The 12,850-nt window shown below is 39.5% G+C and overlaps 1 long non-coding RNA gene across 1 annotated transcript in view; it reads right to left on the bottom strand.

Moving 5' to 3' along the window:
- Nucleotides 1-825: 825 nt before the first annotated feature.
- LOC139793074 (uncharacterized) overlaps nucleotides 826-12,850 on the bottom strand; it is a 155,354-nt gene continuing 143,329 nt past the window's right edge. The window contains exons 2-6 of the long non-coding RNA XR_011724484.1: nucleotides 12,711-12,822; nucleotides 12,027-12,064; nucleotides 6,192-6,286; nucleotides 2,395-4,313; nucleotides 826-2,147 (exon numbers count right to left, since the gene is read on the bottom strand). This is a non-coding gene — a long non-coding RNA (uncharacterized lncRNA). The remainder of the gene's footprint in view (nucleotides 2,148-2,394; nucleotides 4,314-6,191; nucleotides 6,287-12,026; nucleotides 12,065-12,710; nucleotides 12,823-12,850) is intronic.

Genomic DNA, 12,850 nt, shown 5'->3' with positions numbered 1-12,850 from the left:
TGAACCAAAAGAGAATTGCTGGATGCAAGAATGTTGTTGCAGTATTACACACATGTGGACAGGTTTTACACTTTTAAATCGTATAGGGATTTTCCCTAAGCAAACAGATTTATGTATAGTATTTGCACTATATATAAAAAAAGGAGGGGAAATTATTTTTTATCTCTTCTCTGAAGCTGGCTGATTACAGTAGCTGCAAGGCTCACCTATAAAAGCTAAGACCTTAGAACCAAACTGGCATGATTTTCTAGGCATAAAGAGGCTATGGAGATAAAGCTCGTTTATCTCAGGTCTTTCCAGACTGAGCGAGAAGTGTTATATTCACAGTGACAGGTGGGAAGTACAGCGACATGAAACCCCAAGGTGACATTCTGTGCTGTGCTTGAATTATCTTACAAGATCTTCAGATGTTAAGATAGCTTTACACCTCCCCAGTTCTGAGGGTGTCTGTGGCTGAGGAGCTCTGCCTACAACTTAAGATGTTGAAATCTCTTTGGGGCACTCAGAGGGTCACAACACTGCTTTGCATCATCCCCTTCTGATAAAATCTTTTCTCTGACATGAACTACGTGTTGTGTATTTAAAAACAGCAAGAAATTCAGTCTCTTTAAACCAACTGTAGGTTAAATCTATCAAGAAGGTCAGTGGTTCCTCCTTTCAACAATTTAGATCTCAGAGTATTACTTCCTCTAAGAGTCAAACCAGGGAAATTATGGGGAAATCTGCTCTCTACGAGGGTGGGAAAAATAATTCTTCCCTGGAAAACAGTATAAAATTTGCTGGTTAAAAGATTTCATACAGAAAATACAGTAAAAATCTCAAGCTAAGGAGCTGGAAGCTTCCCACATTTATTCATAAGAGGCATTTCTCACAAACAAAAAATGGGCCTTGACATTTTCCATTCCTAAGGTCAGCCAGAAAGGTAGGTGCAAACATAGAGCTTAAAAGCTCTTCCTAATTTTGAATAAATATGTAAACAAAGCTAACTGGACCAAATTCTTTCTAGCCAAATCTAAGTGAAGCCTTTTGAATTATGTCAACAGGAAAAAATTTGACCTATCTTGTTTGTAAAATGTTGTGCAAATATAACAAATAAATTGAGTAAACAGTTCCAGAAAGAGTGCATCATCATAAGTCAAGATATGTTCTAGGAGACACAAGGGTAGATAGTGAGCTGAAGACTTGCATCATGGAAAAAAGCTAAATAAGGATTCAAATCTGCTTTCACACATTTAGCCTTGCTGCTCTTATTTCTTTCTCTAGTTTATTTAGGAGACAAGCAAAATCTACTTACCCGTTGGACATGACCAAATTCACCTCTAGTGTAATTTAGCACTAAGTGTGCTAAATTTAACTATAAGTGTGTTCAAAGTTCAAGTGTCCACCTCCCACTAGGACAGGTTTCTGAAAGCCCCATCCAACCTGGCCTTGAACACTCCCCAGGGAGGGGAAACCAAACCAAATTAAAACCCAATGAAAACTCTTAGTGTCCAATGCATGGATTAAAAACACTCCAGTAACTAGGGTACAGGAGACTTTGTCCATTGGATTCACAGACACCCTGTTCCTGTGATCAGCTTCCATGCAGTATTATTCCTCCCTGCTGGAGTTTTTTTTCATAAATCATAGAATGGCAGGGATTGGAATAGACTTCTGGACATCACTGAGGTCAACCCCCTGCCAAAGCAGGATCACATAGGGCAGGTCACACAGAAATGCATCCAGATGGGTTCTGAGAGTCTCTTGAGAAGCAGAATTCACAACTTCTCTGGGCAGCCTGTTCCAGCACTCTACCACCCTTACAGTAAATAAGCTTTACCTCATGTTGAGGTGGAACTTTCTGTGTGCCAGTTTGTGTCCATTGCCCTTTGTTGTATCACAGGGCACCACTGAAAATAGACTGGCCCCTTCTTCTTGACACCCACCCTTCAGATATTGGTAAACCTTGGTAAGATCCCCTCTCAGTCTTCTCCAGACTAAACAGGCTCTGCAAAGCTTGGTAAAATGGTGTTTGTAGGAGAAATTGCTTTTTTACCAACTGTTACAGCTGGGACCTGGGGATCAATGTAGTAGGAGAGTTCTGAAAGGATGAGCCCATCCATAATTCAAGCAGGCATCTATTTATGCTCAACTTTTTAGCAATCCACCTGTTAACAATGGGAAATCAAGCGTAAATTAAACATAAAGATCTAAATATGAAGTCTTAAGTTTAAAATAATGTGAGACTGATGCTGCATTGTGGTTTCTGATGGCGACATCATTTGACAGTCCTTACCCTCCACGGCTGTGGTTGCTGTTTGAGAGTTCTCTGGCAGGGGAAGACAGAACCAAAAGGGGCATATTCTTCCTTCCCCAAGTTCCAGCGTGTACCACCTGTGTTTACACACAGCTTACCCATGAATCAAGACCAGTCTGGTTCAAAGGTTTACTTCTTCTTTCCCCAGGCCAAAGACAGTCTCTTCTGGCTTGACAGATGGATTTTACACTCTTGTGTGTTCAAGTGCAGTCAGCATAGCCTCTCAGGTGGCTTCTGCCTGTTGGCAGACTGCGTGCTGGCCATCTGATTCCTCCAACTTTATGCAGACTGCATACAATATAAATATCTGCAATAATCTTACTCAACTATTTTTCTGCAGCTGTGCCAAGCAAAGAAGATATCGCACAATACTTCACTTCCTACCATAAATCAGTCTTGTGGTATGTCTAGGCCCAGGGCAAACAGGATGCTTTATGTTTCTGCTTTAACTCAAAGCAGGCTTGTAGTATATCTGGGTACAATGCAAACAAAATATATTTCTCAGATAGGTCTTCTTGCTGCAAAGCTATCCCTGCTAACTCTTGCTTCCTGCCATTCTGGAAGCAAACTGGCTGATCCCACAGCTGAGCACAGTTCTTTTTTTGTCAAATCACCTTTTACTCAGCATGGATTTAGAGTCACTGACTCTCCCGAGAACAGCTTCCATCCCTCTAACTAAGCCACTAAAAGCCATCTTCTCACCATCAGGTAAAAGCAAAAAATAAATGTGTTTTTAAATTCTGGTGGATTTTAAGATGTGAATAGGTCACTCGTGCTTAAATGTTAAGATTATGATTCTACACTTCTCTGACTTAAAATTTGGTAGCAGCAACAATTACTTGTTTAATGAGGTCTGGGTATAAATTTGAGATGGAATTTATAATCTCTTGCTCTTCAACTGTGAACCACAGCAGATGGTTTCAGTCTATGCAGATCAAAAGCAAAGTGACACATTTTGTATTTCCAGAAGAAATAGGAATAACTTAACATCAATTACAGTTAGATTGTGCAAAAGAGGAAAGACAGAAATCTAAGCACGGAACATCTACTGATTTGAGCAGATTTTGAGATTATAAATACTACATTTGGCAATTTACAATCATCCTCACTACAAACAGATGACAAACTGTGAGAGAGAAGAATGAATCTGCAGTAGGACTGGGATTTGGTTTTCCTTTCCTTTACACCACTCTTCCACTCGAACCTTTACAGTAATTTCCAATATAGCTCTTTTTCTGCAAAGGTTCATGTCAGAATTAGTTTTATCACTGGAACAGTTCCTCTGAGTAAAGCCCTTTTACATCCTATCCTTGTCTTCAGGAAGTTAAATCAAAGCATTAAACAGGAGAGGACAGGAATACTTATGGGACAGATGGAGAAGTTCAAGGAACTGACACAACATTACCCATCAATGTGACTGGTATCTGTGCCAGCAGTCTTAACTGTTGTCATGGGGTTTTCTAATATCAGAGCAAAAGAGAACTTTAACAAAGAACAAAAATGTTATTTTAGATACTTTGTAAATACAGGAAATTTCCCCTCAGCGGGCAGCACAGGGAAAGCATTAAAAAAGTGGGCAACGCAGACTGAAAAAAATGTAATAGAAGAGCTTTTCCACAGAGCTGCTGTCTTGAAGGCACAAGACCTGCACATGGGCCTGTCCAAAAGCTTCCATGTGTTTGGTTTTGGTGCTTAGCTCACCATCCTGCAGTCCAGATGGCTGAATTGATGCCAAACATGATCTGGCAATTCCAAGCCAGTCAATCTCTTGTCACTCTATATGAGGACAATGTCCAGGATGGAGAGAGGGTTGCTCTGTACAACAGAACTCACAGTGGAGACAGGTATTTCTGTTCATGAGGTAGTGTCAATGGAGATCTTTGCTTCCCTTTGAGGAGTGGCAGCAGTGCAGTGCAGATTGGACCATGGATTTTGTCAGGCAGGGTCCATGTTGCAAGATAGTACCTGTTGCTGTTCCCATAGTTCAGATTGTCACCAGTTTCTGACACAGAAATAGCTGTTGTACAACATGGGCGTTGGACAGAAGAAATAAAAAGTGTTAGGAATGCATCTTTGTAAGGGTGAGAGGTCTTGAAAGTGAAAATAAGCCTATGGAGAATAAAGGAAAGTCAGAACTTTCCCTTACTTTCAAATTTTGAGAAACAGCACTTCCAACAACATTCTGGATGGTTGTGAATGGGAGAAGATGGAAATCATGAGGACATTTACTCAGGAGAGAGCAAAAAAGGTGACAGTTCCTGAAATAAATAATAGATCTTGGTGCCAGCAAAGTACAAGGGCAGAACCTGCAGTAAAGTGGGGTTTTTTTTATAAAACCCCAGAGAGCAATTGTAAACTGTTAAGCTGAAAGATGAAAATGGAAAGGATGATGAGGCAAGAAACAGGAAAGGCAAGTGAGTTCACAGGCACTGTTTTAAGATGGGAGAAGTTCTGGATGCCTGGTTCTAATCATGCTGAGATCTGTGAAGAAGATAGACCGATTAAGGGTGAGGAGAACACTGAAGATGATTAAAGAGTGTGATGAGTGGGCAACAGAAACTGAAAGAGAGGATGACATTAAATCTCCTTAGGAACATGGTAAGAAGAGGAAAACAAATGAGAAATCTGAAATCTCAGTACCTACAGTGTCAGGAATAGCAAACTGTAGATGGATAAGGGCATATATGTTTTGGGGTCTGGTCTTCTCTGTCTTCTGTTCCAGTGTGGCACTCACAAATCTTTATGTCATCTTTGATGGTAAAACACTGGCCTAGACTATGGCACAGTCATGCTGTTGGTCCCCAGGCTTGGCTCTGAGTCCTGTAAAGGTGTTGAGTGTGCAGCAGACACAGCCATCAGAGGCTCTTATGTTGTAAGCAAGACCTGTGCATTGGGACACCCCTGTCAATGTGGCCCTGATTTGTTTCACCACAGGTACCAAAGTGTGAAAACAGCTGGATCTTAACAATCCACAAAGGTATCAAATCAGCCTGTCTTTTCCCAACTGACTTAATTACTCTCAAACCTTTGGATATAAGCCAAGTGTATTTCCTGTGATTGTAATTATTATCCACAGAGCTCTGAAGGTAGCTCTGACTAGGTCTGCATGTTTAGATTTACCTTAGGTAAAATGGATTCCTTCCCTCACTTTGCTGCAATGGAAAGGCTGACATGAGCTAGTGATAGAGAGCTATGCTAACAGAAGCATTAAGTCCTGGGAAGACCATCCCAGGTGAACAGATCAAAGATTAAGAGGAAAATAGAAAACAGCCTCTGGTCATCCAGGATCATGTCTATGTAACAGGTAGGGTGAGGGCTGTAGAAGAAGAAAGAAAACAGAACATACAGGCATATATATAACTGCTATAATAAACAGGAAAACAGACAAGAATTGCAGAAATTTTTTTGTGCCCCAGGATACCCGACAGAGTGATAAGCACTTGTTTTTAGACAAGATGCTAACATACTGGAAAGTCAACACTTTAAAAGTCTTACTAGGAAAAGTAAAAATATCCCTATCAATTGCAACTGCATAATAATAACAACAGAATAACAGTAATTTGACCAGGAGTCAAAGTCATTCCTGGTAGAATTTTGTTGCCTCCAGCAAGGAATGAACATGTTGTCTCCTTTCATGTATATATTCATTATGTTGTGCTTTTTTTTTACTTTTTTTTTTAAACCTTAACCCCAAGAGGTTTAATGCATTTTAATTTCTTTTTAAGTAGGTCACTGTTTTTCCTTTTCTTCACTGCCCTTCTTCTAAAGCAACCTCTAGGCTAAATCTTTATTTATTCTCTTTAGAACAGAACAAAAAAAAAGCTCTGCAGAAATTTCAAATCTACTTTAGCATTTCTACTGTATTACACTTCAACCTCACCCACTCAATACCCACCAGGCTGTTCTCAAGTTCTTGCCTTTCCATCTGCTAGTCCTTCACAGGATAAGGATTCGGGGAGGAAGGCATTCCAGAAAGATGAAAGCTGCATACTGCAGAAAAGAGAAAATTTCTTCTTAAAGAGTATGACAAGACAACACAACTTGTTACTAAAGCTGTCACCATTCTGGTCATGCATGGTGTTTATAAAAAGACAGTAACATGCTGACTGTCAGGACCCTAAAACAAGCTAAAACTCCATTATGTCTTCCCTGCATTTATCTCCATTGAAAAGTACAGCTGCTTCTCCTTCCACCCCCACAGAAGACCTTTGTAATGTAATAAGCCACAAAACATAAAAAAAAAAAAATCTACTCAGCATCATGTGCAGAGATACTGCAGTGAGGGAGTAACAAGAATTACGGTACATTCAGGTAATAAGTGTTCAGGGGAGACTCATCTCTGATTGTTTTCCTGAAAGATGGAGGGAGTGCTTGGCTAAATTTTTTTATTGGTATGCTAGAGGCTGCAACATTACTGGGTGCATTTGGTCAGCACCCTGAAATCCAACCTATGGATCAAGGGCCATGCCACAGGGACTGCTGTGTTACTTTGGAGTTAGTGAAAGCAAGTACGGAAATGTTCAGACTCCCACTTTTGCCAGAACAAGATGTGAGGTTCACAGGCACTGTGGGAGGAAGACATAAATAATAAATGAGCTAAATAATGAAGACTACCTGTACCTAATTATAGTTCTAGCCACCCTTTTGAATAAAGGAAGCTCAAAGCTGCTTCTAAAAAACGCTGATCCCTTTTTTGAATGATGTTGGAACTTCATTTGTACGACGCAGATGATTAGCATGGGAAAGCCAGGCAGTGCCAATGGATGTCACACCAGCCTTTCATAGCCTTGCTGGGGAGAGAAATAGTGTCTGCTACAACAGTTTGTTTACACATCAAAACATTCTTAAGCTTCAATTAATATTTACCCTGAATACAGAAGCAATTTAGGAAGTAAAGTTAAACTGTGTAGACTATTTGAAAGCTGTTCTTTGTTGTGGATTTGGTACCTAACCTGGTAGACTGACTTAGGAATATAGCTCTTCAGGCTCTGTAGGGGTACTCAGGTGAGAGTCAGTTCCTGACTTCTAAGTGTCTAATGCTAAATGTGAGAATGCACCTCATCCCTTTTTATTTACGGTTTAACTGAGAAGAATTTGTTCCTAGTGCCCTTCAATTCTGCAAAACTGAGATTATGAACACCTAATGAAATTAATTTCTCTCAGGATGGGGAAAAATATGGTCCATGAAACAGGATGCCAGGTTATAGGTTGGTGCGCTTGTGTTTTTTTCCCTCTTGGTGATTTCTTGTCAGTACACACTTGCCTCACATTTTCCTATCTGCAAATTAAGTATAATAATTCCTAATCACATTCCAAATGATGCCTTCATGTTTGGATAACAGTCTTAACTATATACCAACGATAATTATTTCATTCCCAGCACAAATACCTATTTGTCAGGACACATTTAGGTTATTGTTACATATACCTACATAATGTGAGTAGTAGAAATAAAGGACATGTTAAATTAAGGTTATTTTTAAACTTTCAGTCCATTTCCAGTTTCATACATAACACAAAATGTACTTTCACAAAAAGATTAAATTTAAATTGCTACAGCTTATTGAAACAACTTCATTTGCAGAGAGTACAAATCTAATCAAGGGACTCATAAAATTGTACAGTGCCTTTGTACAAATTCTAAACACCATTAAGGTGTTTTTTGTTATCCTTTATTCTATTAGTGGAAGAATGTTTCATATTAATGTACAGGTTTCCTCGTTAGACCTCAGTAATGCTCAAGCAACATGTAAGAACAAGTAAGCAATGTGTAGGCATGTTGAATACAGTACAGTGTGCCATAAATGAAGCACACTGTAAAGAAAAAATGTCATGTTTAGCTAATCTATAATGCCATCTGTATACAGAACAGACTATATCATGAAGGGATGCCAACAAGTCATCTTTGAATTGAAGCACAGATTATTTTATATTTAAATATTTATCAAACTTCATGTTATAAGAGAAAAGAACTGGCTAAACAATCTACTGATACTTTGCTGAGTTTGTATCTCCACAGCTAATGCAAAGCTTGGTCTTATTCATGTCGTGGGTGTTGTTTAAAGGATGCCAAGATTACAAGCATTCGGTACACAAAAGTGCCTGAGCTGATTTTCCTTGTCTTTCTCCATCATTTACTGGTAGTGCTACCATTTACTTCATGCAAACTGTAGAGCAGAGATGCAAATTTATTGTGTTCAGTAACCAAGTCACGAAGGAAAAGTGAACATCAACAAAAGAGCTGAAAGCCCCTGTCTCAAAACCATTAGGCCATTCCTCAGTTGAGGAAAATCAGTTCAGTTCTCCCTCCTTTGGTGGAGCTCTCCCCCAGCACTGAAGATAAGGGCAGCCGCCTGTGCCAGTGTCATGCTCCTTCTTTAGAAGTATCTTTCCAGATGCTGTAACACTAACTACACCTTCCAGGTTTCTCTGGAATACTAAGGATTATTATCATCACAGCCAGCCTCCCCCTACAGCCATATTACAGCCATATTCCCTGGTGTTCACTTCTTTTTTTTTTTTTTTTTTTTTTTTTTTTTTTTTTTTTTTTTTTCTTTTCTTTTCTTTTTTCTTTTTTTTTCCAATTGTTATTCAGCACTGTGGCTAAGCATTTGGGACAGATTTTTCTTCCATGGTCCAAATTCCTTCTCATTTTCTTTTCAGTCTCTGTCCTTCAGCTATTTCTTTAAACAAAAATGTTCTTCAGAGGTGGTTCCATGTACAGCCTCAAACTACATATAATATCATCTTTTGTTGGGAGAATTCTTTTTATGACACTAATAACTATCCATGCTAACATTTACATATCTCAGGTGTGTTAAATGAAGAGGCAGTTGATTGTCTGCTTTGTCTCCAGTTTGCTTATAGAAATGACTCTTAAATCATACATCAGCTAATTGTGTTCTCTAGCACATATAAATTATTAATGAATTAAATCTAATTTATCACAAGGATAGTGATATCTTTTCATCTGAGATGCTCCTAGGTATAAAAGGCAGGGTTTTTTGTGTGGTGTTGCAATGTGAAGATTGCAACAGAGAATGTTTTGTTTTCCAATGTTTTAGGTCTTAATTATTTAATATGACCTCCTCTTTCCCCCCCTGTGTTTTCACACTTCCTAAAATAGATTATCATACTGTCTAAATATGACCATAATAATGCTGAGGTTTCTGAAAGATATTACTAGCCTTTTCTGTTTGGTTGGGGTTTTGTTCATTTTTTTGGGCAGACGGGTTTTGTTTGTGCATTTGTTTTTAATAGTGGACTGTAGAGCTGACTGAAGGTGATCGAATATAAGTAGACTTTGATACCATTTGGTAGTATTTAAGTTCTCTCCAGATGACCTTCTTTCAAAAGCATCTCTTCAAATGGCTTGCCAAAATTCACAGTTCCTGCACTGGAAATTACAATTTATATTACTTAATATTAGAGCATGTATCATAAGACAATTAAAAGTGAATATTTTCAAGTGTGATTGGTTAGTATTACTCGTAGTGCTATGCCTGGAAGTACTACTTCTGAATGTCAGGAAATATACTGTGAATGCCTGTGTATGAATAATGGATTGAAGATTAATGAAAGCTGATTTGTTTATTTTTGTACACAGAGATAGAGAGCAATGTAACAGTGATTAAATATCCCCAGCATGCTTCCATTTAAAACAAAAACCTGAGAGCAATTTTTTTGGCATAATACATACTAATAAATCCAGTGACACAGTAGACAGTTATTTAATTGCAAGAACAATTCTCTACCCTACATTTGCAGAAAACAATAGTATTCTCCATCTCTCCCTTACTAACTCAGGCCATTCAGTTGTGAGGCTTCTCCCCAGCAGGTGTGAGGAGGTAGAAAGAGGTGGTCTGGTCATTCTGTCCTTGCACACCTGCCCTATTGGAGACAGAGACACAAATAAACCACCTGCTTTACTCAAAAGAATAAACATGGGGAATCTTATTCTCCTTAATGCAGTTTTGCTCATTGATTTGCTACTTTTCAACTGGAAAAGGAGTTGTCTGAAATCATTGTGGTCCATAAGAGACCCACTTAGGTATCACTGGCTGTTTGAGCAGTTGTATGCCCACACTTTGCAGTGCTGCCCCAGGCCCTGTGTGGGCAGGATTTCAGCACTCCAGTGTGTGCAAAAAACAGAAAGCACAACATAAGGGACAGATCTGCAGATCTCTGAAAGTACTGTTCAGGGTCACACTGTTTCCAATTTATTTCTTTAATATTGTCACCTAATATGTAGACAGAGTTTAAAATACAAATGCTTTCAAAACCCTTTTTTCCCCCTTGTCCGGTAGCATATTTATGAATTCAATTTTTAAAAATGTGTATTGGTTTAACTTATATAATTAATAAATTACCATGAGTATATACTTCACAGTATTCAAATGAATGTTTATGAATTTCTCTGCACAGGAAGAGTCCCTGAATCTAATCATACATTGCCTTAGCTATTCTTAGACTGTGTGCCTAGGGCAGACTCTCAGCAGGATATAAAATTTGGCTTAGCAATGGAATCTGTAATCTGTGCTTGCATATCTCTGCAACATTATACTTGCTTTACTTGAGGCAGTCTTCTAAGTGTGAGAATTCATCTCAGGGTGTGGTATTGGAGTACAGCAATAAGACTTATAAGTGAATAAATAATTAGTGAAAGCAAATCAATGAAAGTATCAAATACTAGTAGCAGCATTTAAATTAAAAAATGCTGATATTAGCTCTCAGCATTGAGGAAATGAAGAATGAGGAGCAGGAAGACAGTCACTGACTCCAGTAAACTCAAATGTAAAAGGCAGTAATCTAATCAGAGAGCTAGTGCCACATTCTAGCTGACCTGTCCAAATGACAAATGAAAAGTATTCTATTAGAAGGACATTAATTACAGTAACCATCGCCAAATATATACATGCACACACAGACATATACTTGTAAGTATATATGCAGTTATCTGAAAGAGTAGTATCTTAAACTGTCCTAAATGTGCATTGCTTGGTGTTTTGGGTTTTGTCTAGAGCTATCTGTTGAGCTGTGCCAGGGCTGTTGTCTCACCATACACACAGGTTTCCTTACAGGAGTACACAGGCATACCCAGGGTGGTTTTGTCTAACCTGGCTGTGTGTCCTGACAGAGTGGGTCATTTTATCAGTACAAATCCATAACTTGGTCATTAAATGTTTTTTTTAATTTCAAGTTGCTCTAGGTTATCCTGCCTTTTTGCATATTTGTATGAAGTTTAAAAAAGTTGTCCAGAGTACGTAAGCAGATGGAGCGTATTTTAACATTTTGGATTAGGTAAAACACTGTAACGAAGTCTCAGTTTTTGTTTTATCAAGTATTTACTAGAAATACTTGATAAACTTGATAGCAGATCACCACAATTTTTGCAGAAGTAAAATATATGTGATAGATTTTCACCGTGCACTGCATGAGTTAATAAAGCTGCATCACTGAGAGCCAAGGTAAATGGGCAGGTGGGGAGTGCAGGGGAGAGTCTTCCTCAGAGGGGAGGAAATGAAAGTTATCAGAATCAGTCAACACTGATTAACCGAGGGGAAGTTATGGGTTGTGATTAGTAGCAGAGTCTAGTTGGAGGTCAGTAACAAGCGGGTCAATACTGGGTACAGTCTTACCAATATATTCACCAGTGACCTGGATGAAGGGAAAGAGTGTACCCTCAGCAAGTTTGCTGATGATAGAAAACTGGGAAGAGTAGCTGACTCACCAGAGGGCTGTGCTGCCATCCAGCGTGACCCGGAGAGGCTGGAGAATTGGACAGAGAGAATCTGCATGAGGTTCAAAAAGGGCAAGTGGAGGGTACTACATCTAGGGAGGAACAACCCCATGCACCGGTACAGGTTAGGGGCTGACCTGCTAGAAAGCGGCTCCAAGGAAAAAGACCTGGGAGTCCTGATGGACAACAGGATGACCATTGAGCTCTCAATGTGCCCTTGTGGCCAAGGCCAATGGCAGCCCAGGGTGCATCAAGCATGGCAAATAAGTTGAAGGAGATCATCCTCCCCCCACTACTCTGCCCTGGTGAGGCCCCATCTGGAGTACTGAGCACAGTTGAGCTCCCCAGTTCATGAAGGACAAGGACCTACTGAAAAGAGTCCAGCACAGAGCCACCAAAACAGCTAAGGGACTGGAGCATCTGCCATGAGAAAAGGCTGAGAGAGCTGTATCTTTTTTACAGCTCCATCAATGCTTACAAATTTCTACGGGGTGGGTGTAAGGAGGATGTGACCAGACTCTTTTCAGTGGTGTCCAGTGACAGAACATAGGGCAGTAGTCAAAAACACAGGAGGTTCAACAAAAACATAAGAACTTCTTTACTGTAAGGGTAACAGAGCACTGAAACACACTGCACAGAGGTGGTGGAGTCTCCACCTGTGGAAACATGCCAAACCTGCCAGGACACCATCCTGTGCAACCTGCTGTGGGTGAACCTGCTCTGGCATGGGGGTTGGTTGGACTCCAGAGGTTTCTTCCAACCTGTTACATTCTGTGATTCCATGACACTGTAAGAGATTTTAGAACATCAGCTGA

The sequence above is a fragment of the Heliangelus exortis genome, chromosome 2, assembly GCF_036169615.1.
Source record: "Heliangelus exortis chromosome 2, bHelExo1.hap1, whole genome shotgun sequence".
Classification (NCBI taxonomy): Eukaryota; Metazoa; Chordata; class Aves; order Apodiformes; family Trochilidae; genus Heliangelus; species Heliangelus exortis.
Note: the sequence above shows the minus strand (reverse complement) of the source record. Positions and strands in the feature narration are given on the sequence as shown.